This window comes from Poeciliopsis prolifica, unplaced genomic scaffold, assembly GCF_027474105.1.
Source record: "Poeciliopsis prolifica strain line A6 unplaced genomic scaffold, Auburn_PproV2 SCAFFOLD083, whole genome shotgun sequence".
In the NCBI taxonomy this organism is placed as follows: domain Eukaryota; kingdom Metazoa; phylum Chordata; class Actinopteri; order Cyprinodontiformes; family Poeciliidae; genus Poeciliopsis; species Poeciliopsis prolifica.
The window spans coordinates 567476-584021 of NW_026562458.1; the positions used below are offsets into that span (position 1 = coordinate 567476).

The 16546-nt window shown below is 35.7% G+C and overlaps 1 pseudogene; it reads left to right on the forward strand.

Moving 5' to 3' along the window:
- The first annotated feature begins 359 nt into the window (after nt 1–359).
- LOC129353045 (NLR family CARD domain-containing protein 3-like) lies at nt 360–16433 on the forward strand (annotated as a pseudogene).
- The last annotated feature ends 113 nt before the right edge of the window (nt 16434–16546 follow it).

Here is a 16546-nt window from a genome sequence, read left to right on the forward strand (position 1 = left end):
ATGATGCCATATCCAGGCCTTTTGGTATTACTAAAGACCAAAGATGAATGAATAAATAAAAATAAACATGGTTGCAGTAACACATGAAAACCAGTAAATAGTTTACATTATAAATCCTGTTTATGGCAACATGACATAGGATTCTGTATTTATTATTAAACAATCAAAATGGTTCTTATTTTTTAAGATGCAGGAGAGCTTACCATGGAGATGCATAATAAAATATTAATTAGACCTTAAATGATTTGAAACAGAATTATTTCATATTCACTATATCAGGCCAGAACAGACGTGGTGATGAAGCTGCTGCTGCTCCTCTTTGCTGATTCAGTTTTAATCATCATGTTTCTGTCAGGATCCATCAGAGACTCAAACCAGAACCAGAACCAGAACCCAGCTGTGTCTCCTTTAAGAGCGACAGGTCAAAGGATGGGGTCATTGACTTTAAATCTCCTGGATCTCCACCATCAGAGAGGTGAGATGTTTCTACCTGCTGTAACTTCAGTTTATATCTGTTATTATGATCATGTGATGATACCAGGTTTGTTGGGTTCTGTTGTCTTAAGAACATTAGACTGAATATCAGGTTATTTTATTTCCATGTCTTACATCAATGCTTATGGTAACATGTCTAGTTAAAGACGTTGACACATCTTCCACCAGGTTAGTGATGTTAGAGATCAGCAAGTTAAAATCAACCAAACTTTAATAAAATGTAAATAAATCTTTGAAAAGCTGACAGAAAAATTCACACAAAGATTCATTCAGATCTGGTTTCCATTCTTAATACCTGCAGTTATATAGAATAAAGCCACTTTAAGCTGCACTAAAACCTTCTGGAATATTAACGCTGCTCACATAACTAATGATCTGAGTTACTTTGAACAGGTTTGGTTATCAGTCCTGCTTCCTAATAAGAAGTTGTTATTTGTGAGATTTTGCTGCTGCAGCTGCAGACCAAGCCTGGTTCTGTCAACATGACCAGGACAGAAACGTTCATGTGCACAAAATATTTGACCAGCAGCAGAACCATGATGTTATTATAGAAGATCAAACTCAGTTAATTCATCTGAGCTTCAATACCTGCTGATGAAACATGTTGTAATAAAATAATAAATATAATCCCACAGTCTTCATGTTAACATCAGTATCAATAAATAAAGTCCAGTGGGATCATTGGTGAAGCAAAAACCATTGAAAGACCTTCAGATTGAAACGGGTCCATTTAAATCCACATTCTCCACCCAGAACTTCTAAAAGTCCATCTAGTGAACAAAATCTCTAAATCTGACCTGATTTTTCTCTCTAATCAATGAAACCATCATTCAGGCAGCAACACTGCCCCCTACTGGCCAGTTATTGACACCATAACTAAACAATTACTGCTGATAAATAACAGGAAACAATATTTAACTAGAATCAACAAACTTTTCTGCTACAAACTCTAAAATATATATAAAAGAAAATAAAAACCTCAATCAGGACACAAATTATGATGTTGACATGACCTTTGAACCACAAACATTTCATTGTATTTTATTTTGTTTTACATCAACTAAACATTTTAAAGATAAAACAGATTCATTTTTTGTCCAATATTAGTTTTAAACAAAAACAAAATGGCAGCAGTGAATTTAATTTCTAGGTTAATATTTGGATCATTCTCTAAATCTGACTGCAGACAGATTGATGCTGAAAGGAAACATCTGAATGAACTTTAAGATTCCAGTTTCACCTCTGAGGTTTAAACATCATCCAACATGGCGGATCATCAACCATTTCTACAGTTAATATAAATAATACCTCATGTGGATCTGATTCAGAACCAGATGGTCTCTAATGGACCATTTATTTAATAAAATGTAAATAAATCTTTGAAAAGCTGACAGAAAAATTCACACAAAGATTCATTCAGATCTGGTTTCCATTCTTAATACCTGCAGTTATATAGAATAAAGCCACTTTAAGCTGCACTAAAACCTTCTGGAATATTAACGCTGCTCACATAACTAATGATCTGAGTTACTTTGAACAGGTTTGGTTATCAGTCCTGCTTCCTAATAAGAAGTTTTTATTTGTGAGATTTTGCTGCTGCAGCTGCAGCTGCATCTGGTCTCTATGGTCCATTAGAGACCGGATGGTCTCTAATGGACCATCTGGTTCTGATTGAAGCTCCATCAGATCCTCCTTGGATGGTCAGAGTAGAAAGGACTCCTGGTTCTGCTCCATGTCAGAACTCAACACTAAATCACCAAACTTCTCTCAGTCATTTAAACCAACCTGTTGGTCTCAGAAACTGATCTTTCTGCTCTTTAAACAAGGCTGGACATTATTCAGGATGATCAATGATCAGGAACATGTTGGAGGATTGGACCGGTTCTGAAGGGAATCATTAGAACATCAAGTTCACTCTAAGTAACAATCCTGTAAATTACAGTAAGATACTGGCAGCTACAGATGGCAGCATTTTACTGTAAAGTTATTTTATCTGTACCATATTTACAGTGTGTTACTTTTAAGTTAAAACAGCATAAATACTGTAAAAAATGTATATTGTTGTGAATTTAGCTGTAATTTGCCGTTAAATTACATGTTTAACACTGTAATAACATTTAACTAAATTTACTGTTATAATAAATACAGTGGTGAAACTAAATAAAGAGTAAATTACTGGCATCTGTAGCTGCCAGTCTTTTACTGTATCAGTAATCTCTGAAAAAAGTATTAAAATTACACAGCTTTAGGTTTACAGTAGAATAGTCATAATAAAAGTGCTAAAATTGGTAAAGATTTCATATGCAAAATCATTACGTTCTGTCACAAAAAAAGGATGAGATAGCATGCTGTTGGAAAGATTTTTTATTTAAAGGCACTGAAATGTATAGATAATATACAAAAAGTAATGCAAGAACTTTTTCTCATTGAAATAGTTACAAATTCAGATATATTGGCCTTCAATATCAAGAATTGGTCATGATTCTAAAAAGAATGTTACAAAAAATTTAAAAATTACAGTTTCTAGTGTCTTAAATGGAGTTTATTATTTTTTTCATTTTTTACAATCTTAAGGTTTCAAAAATAATGATGTTGAAAATGATGCCATATCCAGGCCTTTTGGTATTACTAAAGACCAAAGATGAATGAATAAATAAAAATAAACATGGTAGCAGTAACACATGAAAACCAGTAAATAGTTTACATTATAAATCCTGTTTATGGCAACATGACATAGGATTCTTTATTTATTATTAAACAATCAAAATGGTTCTTACTTTTTAAGATGCAGGAGAGGTTACCATGGAGATGCATAATAAAATATTAATTAGACCTTAAATGATTTGAAACAGAATTATTTCATATTCACTATATCAGGCCAGAACAGACGTGGTGATGAAGCTGCTGCTGCTCCTCTTTGCTGATTCAGTTTTAATCATCATGTTTCTGTCAGGATCCATCAGAGACTCAAACCAGAACCAGAACCAGAACCCAGCTGTGTCTCCTTTAAGAGCGACAGGTCAAAGGATGGGGTCATTGACTTTAAATCTCCTGGATCTCCACCATCAGAGAGGTGAGATGTTTCTACCTGCTGTAACTTCAGTTTATATCTGTTATTATGATCATGTGATGATACCAGGTTCTGTTGGGTTCTGTTGTCTTAAGAACATTAGACTGAATATCAGGTTATTTTATTTCCATGTCTTACATCAATGCTTATGGTAACATGTCTAGTTAAAGACGTCGACACATCTTCCACCAGGTTAGTGATGTTAGAGATCAGCAAGTTAAAATCAACCAAACTTTAATAAAATGTAAATAAATCTTTGAAAAGCTGACAGAAAAATTCACACAAAGATTCATTCAGATCTGGTTTCCATTCTTAATACCTGCAGTTATATAGAATAAAGCCACTTTAAGCTGCACTAAAACCTTCTGGAATATTAACGCTGCTCACATAACTAATGATCTGAGTTACTTTGAACAGGTTTGGTTATCAGTCCTGCTTCCTAATAAGAAGTTTTTATTTGTGAGATTTTGCTGCTGCAGCTGCAGCTGCATCTGGTCTCTATGGTCCATTAGAGACCGGATGGTCTCTAATGGACCATCTGGTTCTGATTGAAGCTCCATCAGATCCTCCATGGATTGTCAGAGTAGAAAGGACTCCTGGTTCTGCTCCATGTCAGAACTCAACACTAAATCACCAAACTTCTCTCAGTCATTTAAACCAACCTGTTGGTCTCAGAAACTGATCTTTCTGCTCTTTAAAGAAGGCTGAACATTATTCAGGAGGATCAATGATCAGGAACATGTTGGAGGATTGGACCGGTTCATTAGAACATCAAGTTCACTCTAAGTAACAATCCTGTAAATTTACAGTAAGATACTGGAAGATACAGATGGCAGCATTTTACTGTAAAGTTATTTTATCTGTACCATATTTACAGTGTGTTACTTTTAAGTTAAAACAGCATAAATACTGTAAAAAATGTATATTGTTGTGAATTTAGCTGTAATTTGCCGTTAAATTACATGTTTAACACTGTAATAACATTTAACTAAATTTACTGTTATAATAAATACAGTGGTGAAACTAAATAAAGAGTAAATTACTGGCATCTGTAGCTGCCAGTCTTTTACTGTATCAGTAATCTCTGAAAAAAAGTATTAAAATTACACAGCTTTAGGTTTACAGTAGAATAGTCATAATAAAAGTGCTAAAATTGGTAAAGATTTCATATGCAAAATCATTACGTTCTGTCACAAAAAAAGGATGAGATAGCATGCTGTTGGAAAGATTTTTTATTTAAAGGCACTGAAATGTATAGATAATATACAAAAAGTAATGCAAGAACTTTTTCTCATTGAAATAGTTACAAATTCAGATATATTGGCCTTCAATATCAAGAATTGGTCATGATTCTAAAAAGAATGTTACAAAAAATTTAAAAATTACAGTTTCTAGTGTCTTAAATGGAGTTTATTAATTTTTTCATTTTTTACAATCTTAAGGTTTCAAAAATAATGATATTGAAAATGACCACATATCCAGGCCTTTTGGTATTACTACAGACCAAAGATGAATGAATAAATAAAAATAAACATGGTTGCAGTAACACATGAAAACCAGTAAATAGTTTACATTATAAATCCTGTTTATGGCAACATGACATAGGATTCTTTATTTATTATTAAACAATCAAAATGGTTCTTACTTTTTAAGATGCAGGAGAGGTTACCATGGAGATGCATAATAAAATATTAATTAGACCTTAAATGATTTGAAACAGAATTATTTCATATTCACTATATCAGGCCAGAACAGACGTGGTGATGAAGCTGCTGCTGCTCCTCTTTGCTGATTCAGTTTTAATCATCATGTTTCTGTCAGGATCCATCAGAGACTCAAACCAGAACCAGAACCAGAACCCAGCTGTGTCTCCTTTAAGAGCGACAGGTCAAAGGATGGGGTCATTGACTTTAAATCTCCTGGATCTCCACCATCAGAGAGGTGAGATGTTTCTACCTGCTGTAACTTCAGTTTATATCTGTTATTATGATCATGTGATTATACCAGGTTCTGTTGGGTTCTGTTGTCTTAAGAACATTAGACTGAATATCAGGTTATTTTATTTCCATGTCTTACATCAATGCTTATGGTAACATGTCTAGTTAAAGACGTCGATACATCTTCCACCAGGTTAGTGATGTTAGAGATCAGCATGTTAAAATCAACCAAACTTTAATAAAATGTAAATAAATCTTTGAAAAGCTGACAGAAAAATTCACACAAAGATTCATTCAGATCTGGTTTCCATTCTTAATACCTGCAGTTATATAGAATAAAGCCACTTTAAGCTGCACTAAAACCTTCTGGAATATTAACGCTGCTCACATAACTAATGATCTGAGTTACTTTGAACAGTTTTGGTTATCAGTCCTGCTTCCTAATAAGAAGTTTTTATTTGTGAGATTTTGCTGCTGCAGCTGCAGCTGCATCTGGTCTCTATGGTCCATTAGAGACCGGATGGTCTCTAATGGACCATCTGGTTCTGATTGAAGCTCCATCAGAACCTCCTTGGATGGTCAGAGTAGAAAGGACTCCTGGTTCTGCTCCATGTCAGAACTCAACACTAAATCACCAAACTTCTCTCAGTCATTTAAACCAACATGTTTGTCTCAGAAACTGATCTTTCTGCTCTTTAAAGAAGGCTGGACATTATTCAGGATGATCAATGATCAGGAACATGTTGGAGGATTGGACCGGTTCTGATGGGAATCATTAGAACATCAAGTTCACTCTAAGTAACAATCCTGTAAATTTACAGTAAGATAATGGCAGCTACAGATGAAAGCATTTTACTGTAAAGTTATTTTATCTGTACCATATTTACAGTATGCTACTTTTAAGTTAAAACAGCATAAATACTGTAAAAAATGTATATTGTTGTGAATTTAGCTGTAATTTGCCGTTAAATTACATGTTTAACACTGTAATAACATTTAACTAAATTTACTGTTATAATAAATACAGTGGTGAAACTAAATAAAGAGTAAATTACTGGCATCTGTAGCTGCCAGTCTTTTACTGTATCAGTAATTTCTGAAAAAAAGTATTAAAATTACACAGCTTTAGGTTTACAGTAGAATAGTCATAATAAAAGTGCTAAAATTGGTAAAGATTTCATATGCAAAATCATTACGTTCTGTCACAAAAAAAGGATGAGATAGCATGCTGTTGGAAAGATTTTTTATTTAAAGGCACTGAAATGTATAGATAATATACAAAAAGTAATGCAAGAACTTTTTCTCATTGAAATAGTTACAAATTCAGATATATTGGCCTTCAATATCAAGAATTGGTCATGATTCTAAAAAGAATGTTACAAAAATTTAAAAATTACAGTTTCTAGTGTCTTAAATGGAGTTTATTAATTTTTTCATTTTTTTACAATCTTAAGGTTTCAAAAATAATGATATTGAAAATGACCACATATCCAGGCCTTTTGGTATTACTACAGACCAAAGATGAATGAATAAATAAAATAAACATGGTTGCAGTAACACATGAAAACCAGTAAATAGTTTACATTATAAATCCTGTTTATGGCAACATGACATAGGATTCTTTATTTATTATTAAACAATCAAAATGGTTCTTACTTTTTAAGATGCAGGAGAGGTTACCATGGAGATGCATAATAAAATATTAATTAGACCTTAAATGATTTGAAACAGAATTATTTCATATTCACTATATCAGGCCAGAACAGACGTGGTGATGAAGCTGCTGCTGCTCCTCTTTGCTGATTCAGTTTTAATCATCATGTTTCTGTCAGGATCCATCAGAGACTCAAACCAGAACCAGAACCAGAACCCAGCTGTGTCTCCTTTAAGAGCGACAGGTCAAAGGATGGGGTCATTGACTTTAAATCTCCTGGATCTCCACCATCAGAGAGGTGAGATGTTTCTACCTGCTGTAACTTCAGTTTATATCTGTTATTATGATCATGTGATGATACCAGGTTCTGTTGGGTTCTGTTGTCTTAAGAACATTAGACTGAATATCAGGTTATTTTATTTCCATGTCTTACATCAATGCTTATGGTAACATGTCTAGTTAAAGACGTCGACACATCTTCCACCAGGTTAGTGATGTTAGAGATCAGCAAGTTAAAATCAACCAAACTTTAATAAAATGTAAATAAATCTTTGAAAAGCTGACAGAAAAATTCACACAAAGATTCATTCAGATCTGGTTTCCATTCTTAATACCTGCAGTTATATAGAATAAAGCCACTTTAAGCTGCACTAAAACCTTCTGGAATATTAACGCTGCTCACATAACTAATGATCTGAGTTACTTTGAACAGGTTTGGTTATCAGTCCTGCTTCCTAATAAGAAGTTTTTATTTGTGAGATTTTGCTGCTGCAGCTGCAGCTGCATCTGGTCTCTATGGTCCATTAGAGACCGGATGGTCTCTAATGGACCATCTGGTTCTGATTGAAGCTCCATCAGATCCTCCTTGGATGGTCAGAGTAGAAAGGACTCCTGGTTCTGCTCCATGTCAGAACTCAACACTAAATCACCAAACTTCTCTCAGTCATTTAAACCAACATGTTGGTCTCAGAAACTGATCTTTCTGCTCTTTAAACAAGGCTGGACATTATTCAGGAGGATCAATGATCAGGAACATGTTGGAGGATTGGACCGGTTCTGATGGGAATCATTAGAACATCAAGTTCACTCTAAGTAACAATCCTGTAAATTTACAGTAAGATACTGGCAGCTACAGATGGCAGCATTTTACTGTAAAGTTATTTTATCTGTACCATATTTACAGTGTGTTACTTTTAAGTTAAAACAGCATAAATACTGTAAAAAATGTATATTGTTGTGAATTTAGCTGCAATTTGCCGTTAAATTACATGTTTAACACTGTAATAACATTTAACTAAATTTACTGTTATAATAAATACAGTGGTGAAACTAAATAAAGAGTAAATTACTGGCATCTGTAGCTGCCAGTCTTTTACTGTATCAGTAATCTCTGAAAAAAAGTATTAAAATTACACAGCTTTAGGTTTACAGTAGAATAGTCATAATAAAAGTGCTAAAATTGGTAAAGATTTCATATGCAAAATCATTACGTTCTGTCACAAAAAAAGGATGAGATAGCATGCTGTTGGAAAGATTTTTTATTTAAAGGCACTGAAATGTACAGATAAAATACAAACATAATGCAAGAACTTTTTCTCGTTGAATTAGTTACAAATTCAGATATATTGGCCTTCAATATCAAGAATTGGTCATGATTCTAAAAAGAATGTTACAAAAAATTTAAAAATTACAGTTTCTAGTGTCTTAAATGGAGTTTATTAATTTTTTCATTTTTTTACAATCTTAAGGTTTCAAAAATAATGATATTGAAAATGACCACATATCCAGGCCTTTTGGTATTACTAAAGACCAAAGATAAATGAATAAATAAAAATAAACATGGCTGCAGTAACACATGAAAACCAGTAAATAGTTTACATATAAAATCCTGTTTATGGCAACATGACATAGGATTCTTTATTTATTATTCAAACAATCAAAATGGTTCTTATTTTTTAAGATGCAGGAGAGGTTACCATGAAGATGCATAATAAAATATTAATTAGACCTTAAATGATTTGAAACAGAATTATTTCATATTCACTATATCAGGCCAGAACAGACGAGGTGATGAAGCTGCTGCTGCTCCTCTTTGCTGATTCAGTTTTAATCATCATGTTTCTGTCAGGATCCATCAGAGACTCAAACCAGAACCAGAACCAGAACCCAGCTGTGTCTCCTTTAAGAGCGACAGGTCAAAGGATCGGATCATTGACTTTAAATCTCCTGGATCTCCACCATCAGAGAGGTGAGATGTTTCTACCTGCTTTAACTGTTCAGTTTATATCTGTCATTGTGATCATGTGATGATACCAGGTTCTATTGGGTTCTGTTGTCTTAAGAACATTAGACTGAATATCAGGTTATTTTATTTCCATGTCTTACATCAATGCTTATGGTAACATGTCTAGTTAAAGACGTCGATACATCTTCCACCAGGTTAGTGATGTTAGAGATCAGCAAGTTAAAATCAACCAAACTTTAATAAAATGTAAATAAATCTTTGAAAAGCTGACAGAAAAATTCACACAAAGATTCATTCAGATCTGGTTTCCATTCTTAATACCTGCAGTTATATAGAATAAGCCACTTTAAGCTGCACTAAAACCTTCTGGAATATTAACGCTGCTCACATAACTAATGATCTGAGTTACTTTGAACAGGTTTGGTTATCAGTCCTGCTTCCTAATAAGAAGTTTTATTTGTGAGATTTTGCTGCTGCAGCTGCAGCTGCATCTGGTCTCTATGGTCCATTAGAGACCGGATGGTCTCTAATGGACCATCTGGTTCTGATTGAAGCTCCATCAGATCCTCCTTGGATGGTCAGAGTAGAAAGGACTCCTGGTTCTGCTCCATGTCAGAACTCAACACTAAATCACCAAACTTCTCTCAGTCATTTAAACCAACATGTTGGTCTCAGAAACTGATCTTTCTGCTCTTTAAAAAGGCTGGACATTATTCAGGATGATCAATGATCAGGAACATGTTGGAGGATTGGACCGGTTCTGATGGGAATCATTAGAACATCAAGTTCACTCTAAGTAACAATCCTGTAAATTTACAGTAAGATAATGGCAGCTACAGATGACTTTACATCATGTTACTGTAAAGTTAAGTTATCTGTACCATATTTACAGTGTGTTACTTTTAAGGTAAAACAGTATAAATACTGTAAAAAATGTATATTGTTGTGAATTTAGCTGCAATTTGCCGTTAAATTACATGTTTAACACTGTAATAACATTTAACTAAATTTACTGTTATAATAAATACAGTGGTGAAACTAAATAAAGAGTAAATTACTGGCATCTGTAGCTGCCAGTCTTTTACTGTATCAGTAATCTCTGAAAAAAAGTATTAAAATTACACAGCTTTAGGTTTACAGTAGAATAGTCATAATAAAAGTGCTAAAATTGGTAAAGATTTCATATGCAAAATCATTACGTTCTGTCACAAAAAAAGGATGAGATAGCATGCTGTTGGAAAGATTTTTTATTAAAGGCACTGAAATGTATAGATAATATACAAAAAGTAATGCAAGAACTTTTTCTCATTGAAATAGTTACAAATTCAGATATATTGGCCTTCAATATCAAGAATTGGTCATGATTCTAAAAAGAATGTTACAAAAAATTTAAAAATTACAGTTTCTAGTGTCTTAAATGGAGTTTATTATTTTTTTCATTTTTTACAATCTTAAGGTTTGAAAAATAATGATATTGAAAATGACCACATATCCAGGCCTTTTGGTATTACTAAAGACCAAAGATAAATGAATAAATAAAAATAAACATGGCTGCAGTAACACATGAAAACCAGTAAATAGTTTACATTATAAATCCTGTTTATGGCAACATGACATAGGATTCTTTATTTATTATTAAACAATCAAAATGGTTCTTACTTTTTAAGATACAGGAGAGGTTACCATGGAGATGCATAATAAAATATTAATTAGACCTTAAATGATTTGAAACAGAATTATTTCATATTCACTATATCAGGCCAGAACAGACGAGGTGATGAAGCTGCTGCTGCTCCTCTTTGCTGATTCAGTTTTAATCATCATGTTTCTGTCAGGATCCATCAGAGACTCAAACCAGAACCAGAACCAGAACCCAGCTGTGTCTCCTTTAAGAGCGACAGGTCAATGTATGGGATCATTGACTTTAAATCTCCTGGATCTCCACCATCAGAGAGGTGAGATGTTTCTAACTGCTGTTACTGTTCAGTTTATATCTGTTATTGTGATCATGTGATGATACCAGGTTCTGTTGGGTTCTTAAGAACATTAGACTGAATATCAGGTTATTTTATTTCCATGTCTTACATCAATGCTTATGGTAACATGTCTAGTTAAAGACGTCGACACATCTTCCACCAGGTTAGTCATGTTAGAGATCAGCAAGTTAAAATCAACCAAACTTTAATAAAATGTAAATAATCTTTGAAAAGCTGACAGAAAAATTCACACAAAGATTCATTCAGATCTGGTTTCCATTCTTAATACCTGCAGTTATATAGAATAAAGCCACTTTAAGCTGCACTAAAACCTTCTGGAATATTAACGCTGCTCACATAACTAATGATCTGAGTTACTTTGAACAGGTTTGGTTATCAGTCCTGCTTCCTAATAAGAAGTTTTTATTTGTGAGATTTTGCTGCTGCAGCTGCAGACCAAGCCTGGTTCTGTCAACATGACCAGGACAGAAACGTTCATGTGCACAAAATATTTCACCAGCAGCAGAACCATGATGTTATTATAGAAGATCAAACTCAGTTAATTCATCTGAGCTTCAATACCTGCTGATTAAACATATTGTAATAAACTACTAAAATATAATCCCACAGTCTTCATGTTAACATCAGTATCAATAAATAAAGTCCAGTGGGATCATTGGTGAAGCAAAAACTATTGAAAGACCTTCAGATTGAAACGAGTCCATTTAAATCCACATTCTCCACCCAGACTAAGAGTGGATCACATTTCCACTGGGAAATACCTGGTAAAGCCATTCTGGTCCATCAGGACTTGGTTCCTGTGTGCATTGTGAGAGCAGCTCAGCAGGGAAGGAAAGCTTCATGATGTGGTTGGTGAGATCTGCTGGAACTCAACCAAACTGAGCTGATGTGGACCATCAGAGGTTCTGCTGGTTCTTAATGGGATCAGCAGGAACATTAAATCTTGGATCTGATCCATTGTAAATCTTCTGGATCCAGTAGAGGATCCAGATGGACACAAACCCACATCACCTCAGATCTAGTCATTAGAGCCTGATGAATGTCCTACACTATCCTGAAGACCTGTGTGGACAGAACTAGGGCTGTGTAATTATCTTGATTCTACAATATTTAACGATTCTTTCCACCCTCTTAAGGTATTGATTTTTCATCTGCGAGTATCGATATGTTAAACTATAGGGGTCTATAGGCTTCTACTGTCTTTTTAAAATGTCTGATTTGTGACGGCATAGCAGTAAGACTCCACCTCCCCAGTCTTAAAGTGCACATTTTAAACTACACACCAGTTTTTAAATTGTGTTAATAGGCAAAGTAAAAACTGAGTTATGCTAAAATAAGTAAACCATATTTTTCCGAATGGCAGAGAAATGTCAAAAAACAGCTTTTCCGGTTATGTGAAAGGGAATGAGCTTCCAAATGTAAATAAAATGAAACACATTAGATTCCTTTGTTCTGGAAATCTCAAATCTTCAGTAAATATTGATGGGCTGTATTTTGCAGCTAAGAAATTAAATAAAGAGTAGCAGGAAAAACAGTGAGACTGAGAAATTAATGCACAGTTTGGATATCAGAGCGACTGGTGGCATCCACTTTGTAATTTCTTTTTAACTTAGTAGTTTCTGTTCTCGTACATAAAGGATTACCTTTAGAATGAACATGTAGTGGTTCTGTTTAGAGCTGGAAAACGAAGAGGGGAAACCTGCAGGTACAGTCTGGATGCAGTGAGGTTTGCCATGATGACGATGGCGGATCGATCATTTTTATTAGCAACTGACAAAGAGAATCAGAGACTGAGATTACGATGAGATCCTGGCAGTCTGAGAGGCAGAAACTCAGAGATCTAAGCAGGGGAATGGAGGCACTTAGCAAATGCTAGGAGTCAAAACTACGGGGTGATGCAGAGCCACTCCCCCAGCAGCTAGTAGTAAACAGCCTTTTCCCTAGAGACCAAGATACTTTTTTTTACTCCAAAATGCAGCCACTGTATGTCCAAAAGAAAAAAAGAAGTTCAATCATTTGCATATTGAAGCTTTTGAATCACTGTGCAAACTTTGAGTTTTATGTCAAATCCACATGAATTAAATGACACAAACTAATTTTCTCACTTTATCTTTGATTCATTTTATCAACCTGTAGACTGTTAGACTCCGTCCAATCAGAGTTGGATATTGTGTATTTGGTGCTTTTAATCAGTTTTCAGTTAATTAAATCCAAGTCTATGGAACACAAAATGTCACTAAAATCACTCTTGTTCTTTTTTGAATCATTTGCCAAATATTGGGATACATATTGTATTGTGATAAGAATATTGTATGTTGTATTGTATTGTGAGATTATTTCATCACAACTCACCAAGATAGAGCCTTCACTTCTGCTGTCCCCAAACTCTGGGACTCTGTCTCCATCAACATCAGATCTGCTGACAGTGTGGAATGAAGTCAAAGTTCAGCACCAACTTTTTAAAATGTCTACTGGGTGATTCTGGCGTTACTGGTCTTCTTCTTTGTAATTTATATTCCTCTTTTTCTTTCTTTGTATTGTGTTTATGTGATGCTCTGTTTTTATGCTTTAAGGATTTTAATGTGAAACTCTTGGTGATTTCCTCTGTGAAAACTGCTGGATGAATATTTCCTGACTTCCTAATTGTTCCTGGTTCCTCCACAGAGTGGACCAGCAGAGCTCTGAGGTTCCCAGTGGTCCATCTGTCCAGCACCATCAAACACAGCTGGACTCCATATTTTGGGTCTGTAAATGTACAACTACTTTTTTATGGGTTCTGTTCACATTCATCTCCATGCTGTGCTTTGTAGACCAGAGAATATTCATCTGCTGTTGGGCTCTGTGATTTATTTCAGCAAGATGTTTCCTTTATTTATTATTCTGTTCCAGCTGCTGGAAGACAACATTGTCACTTTTGTGAAGAACGAGCTGAAGAAAATCCAGAAAGTTCTGACACCAGATGTTCCAGGATGCTCACAAAGTCTGAGAGAAGATGATGATGTGTTGGGAGGTGAGGATGAAGAACAGAGGATGAGCAGCAGAGACGCAGTGATGAAGATCACACTGAACTTCCTGAGGAGGATGAAGCAGGAGAAGCTGGCTGACCGTCTGCAGAGCAGTAAGAGGATTTCTACAGATATTTCAACTGATTGATAAATCGGACATTTACTACAATCAAATTTATTCAAATAATGTTCAAAAGACGATTTTATCTAGTTGCTGATTTTACATTTTGTGTTAACTTAGAACATCTTGCTTCAGTTTGTCAACATCAACTTAAATCTGGTCTGAAGAAGAAGTTTCAGTCTGTGTTTGAGGGGATTGCTAAAGCAGGAAGTCCAACCCTTCTGAACCAGATCTACACAGAGCTACATCACAGAGGGAGGGACTGGAGAGGTCAATGATGAACATGAGGTCAGACAGATTGAAACAGCATCCAGGAAACCACACAGACCAGAAACAACAATCAGACAAGAAGACGTCTTTAAAGTCCCACCTGGAAGAGATCAACCAATCAGAACAGTGATGACAAAGGGAGTGGCTGGCATTGGGAAAACAGTCCTAACACAGAAGTTCACTCTGGACTGGGCTGAAGACAAAGCCCACCAGAACATCCAGTTCATATTTCCATTCACCTTCAGAGAGCTGAATGTGCTGAAAGAGAAAAGTTCAGCTTGGTGGAACTTGTTCATCATTTCTTTAGTGAAACCAAAGAAATCTGCAGCTTTGAACACTTCCAGGTTCTGTTCATCTTTGATGGCTTGGATGAGAGTCGACTTCCACTGGACTTCCACAACAAGGAGATCCTGACTGATGCTACAGAGTCCACCTCAGTGGATGTTCTGCTGACAAACCTCATCAGGGGAAACTGCTTCCCTCTGCTCTCCTCTGGATAACCACACGACCTGCAGCAGCCAATCAGATCCCTCCTCAGTGTGTTGGCATGGTGACAGAGGTCAGAGGGTTCAATGACCCACAGAAGGAGGAGTACTTCAGGAAGAGATTCAGAGATAAGGAGCAGGCCAGCAGGATCATCTCCCACATGAAGACATCACGAAGCCTCCACATCATGTGCCACATCCCAGTCTTCTGCTGGATCACTGCTACAGTTCTGGAGGATGTGTTGGAGACCAGAGAGGGAGGAGAGCTGCCCAGAACCCTGACTGAGATGTACATCCACTTCCTGGTGGTTCAGACCAAAGTGAAGAAGGTCAAGTATGATGGAGGAGCTGAAACAGATCCACACTGGAGTCCAGAGAGCAGGAAGATGATTGAGTCTCTGGGAAAACTGGCTTTTGATCAGCTGCAGAAAGGAAACCTGATCTTCTATGAATCAGACCTGACAGAGTGTGGCATCGATATCAGAGCAGCCTCAGTGTACTCAGGAGTGTTCACACAGATCTTTAAAGAGGAGAGAGGTCTGTACCAGGACAAGGTGTTCTGCTTCATCCATCTGAGTGTTCAGGAGTTTCTGGCTGCTCTTCATGTTCATCTGACCTTCATCAACTCTGGAGTCAACCTGATGGAAGAAACACAAACATCTGAGAGCCTTTCATTATTCAGCGACTCTAAACCAAAGTCTCTCCATCAGAGAGCTGTTGACCAGGCCTTACAGAGTCCAAATGGACACCTGGACTTGTTCCTCCGCTTCCTCCTGGGACTTTCACTGCAGACCAATCAGAGACTCCTACAAGGTCTGCTGACACAGACAGGAAGTAGCTCACAGACCAATCAGGAAACAGTTCAGTACATCAAGAAGAAGATCAGTGAGAATGTGTCTGCAGAGAAAAGCATCAATCTGTTCCACTGTCTGAATGAACTGAATGATCGTTCTCTAGTTAACGAGATCAAATGGTCTCTGAGTTCAGAAAGTCTCTCCACAGATAAACTGTCTCCTGCTCAGTGGTCAGTTCTGGGTTTCATCTTAGTGTCATCAGGAAAAGATCTGGATGTGTTTGACCTGAAGAAATACTCTGCTTCAGAGGAGGTTCTTCTGAGGCTGCTAGTGGTTAAAGCCTCCAACAAAACTCTGTAAGGACACACATTGTTAATTCATTTAAATACAACCCATTTGGATGGGTCATATTCATCCAAATGATCAGATTGATATAAATCTGCTAATTATGAAGTAAAAAATATATAAATTGA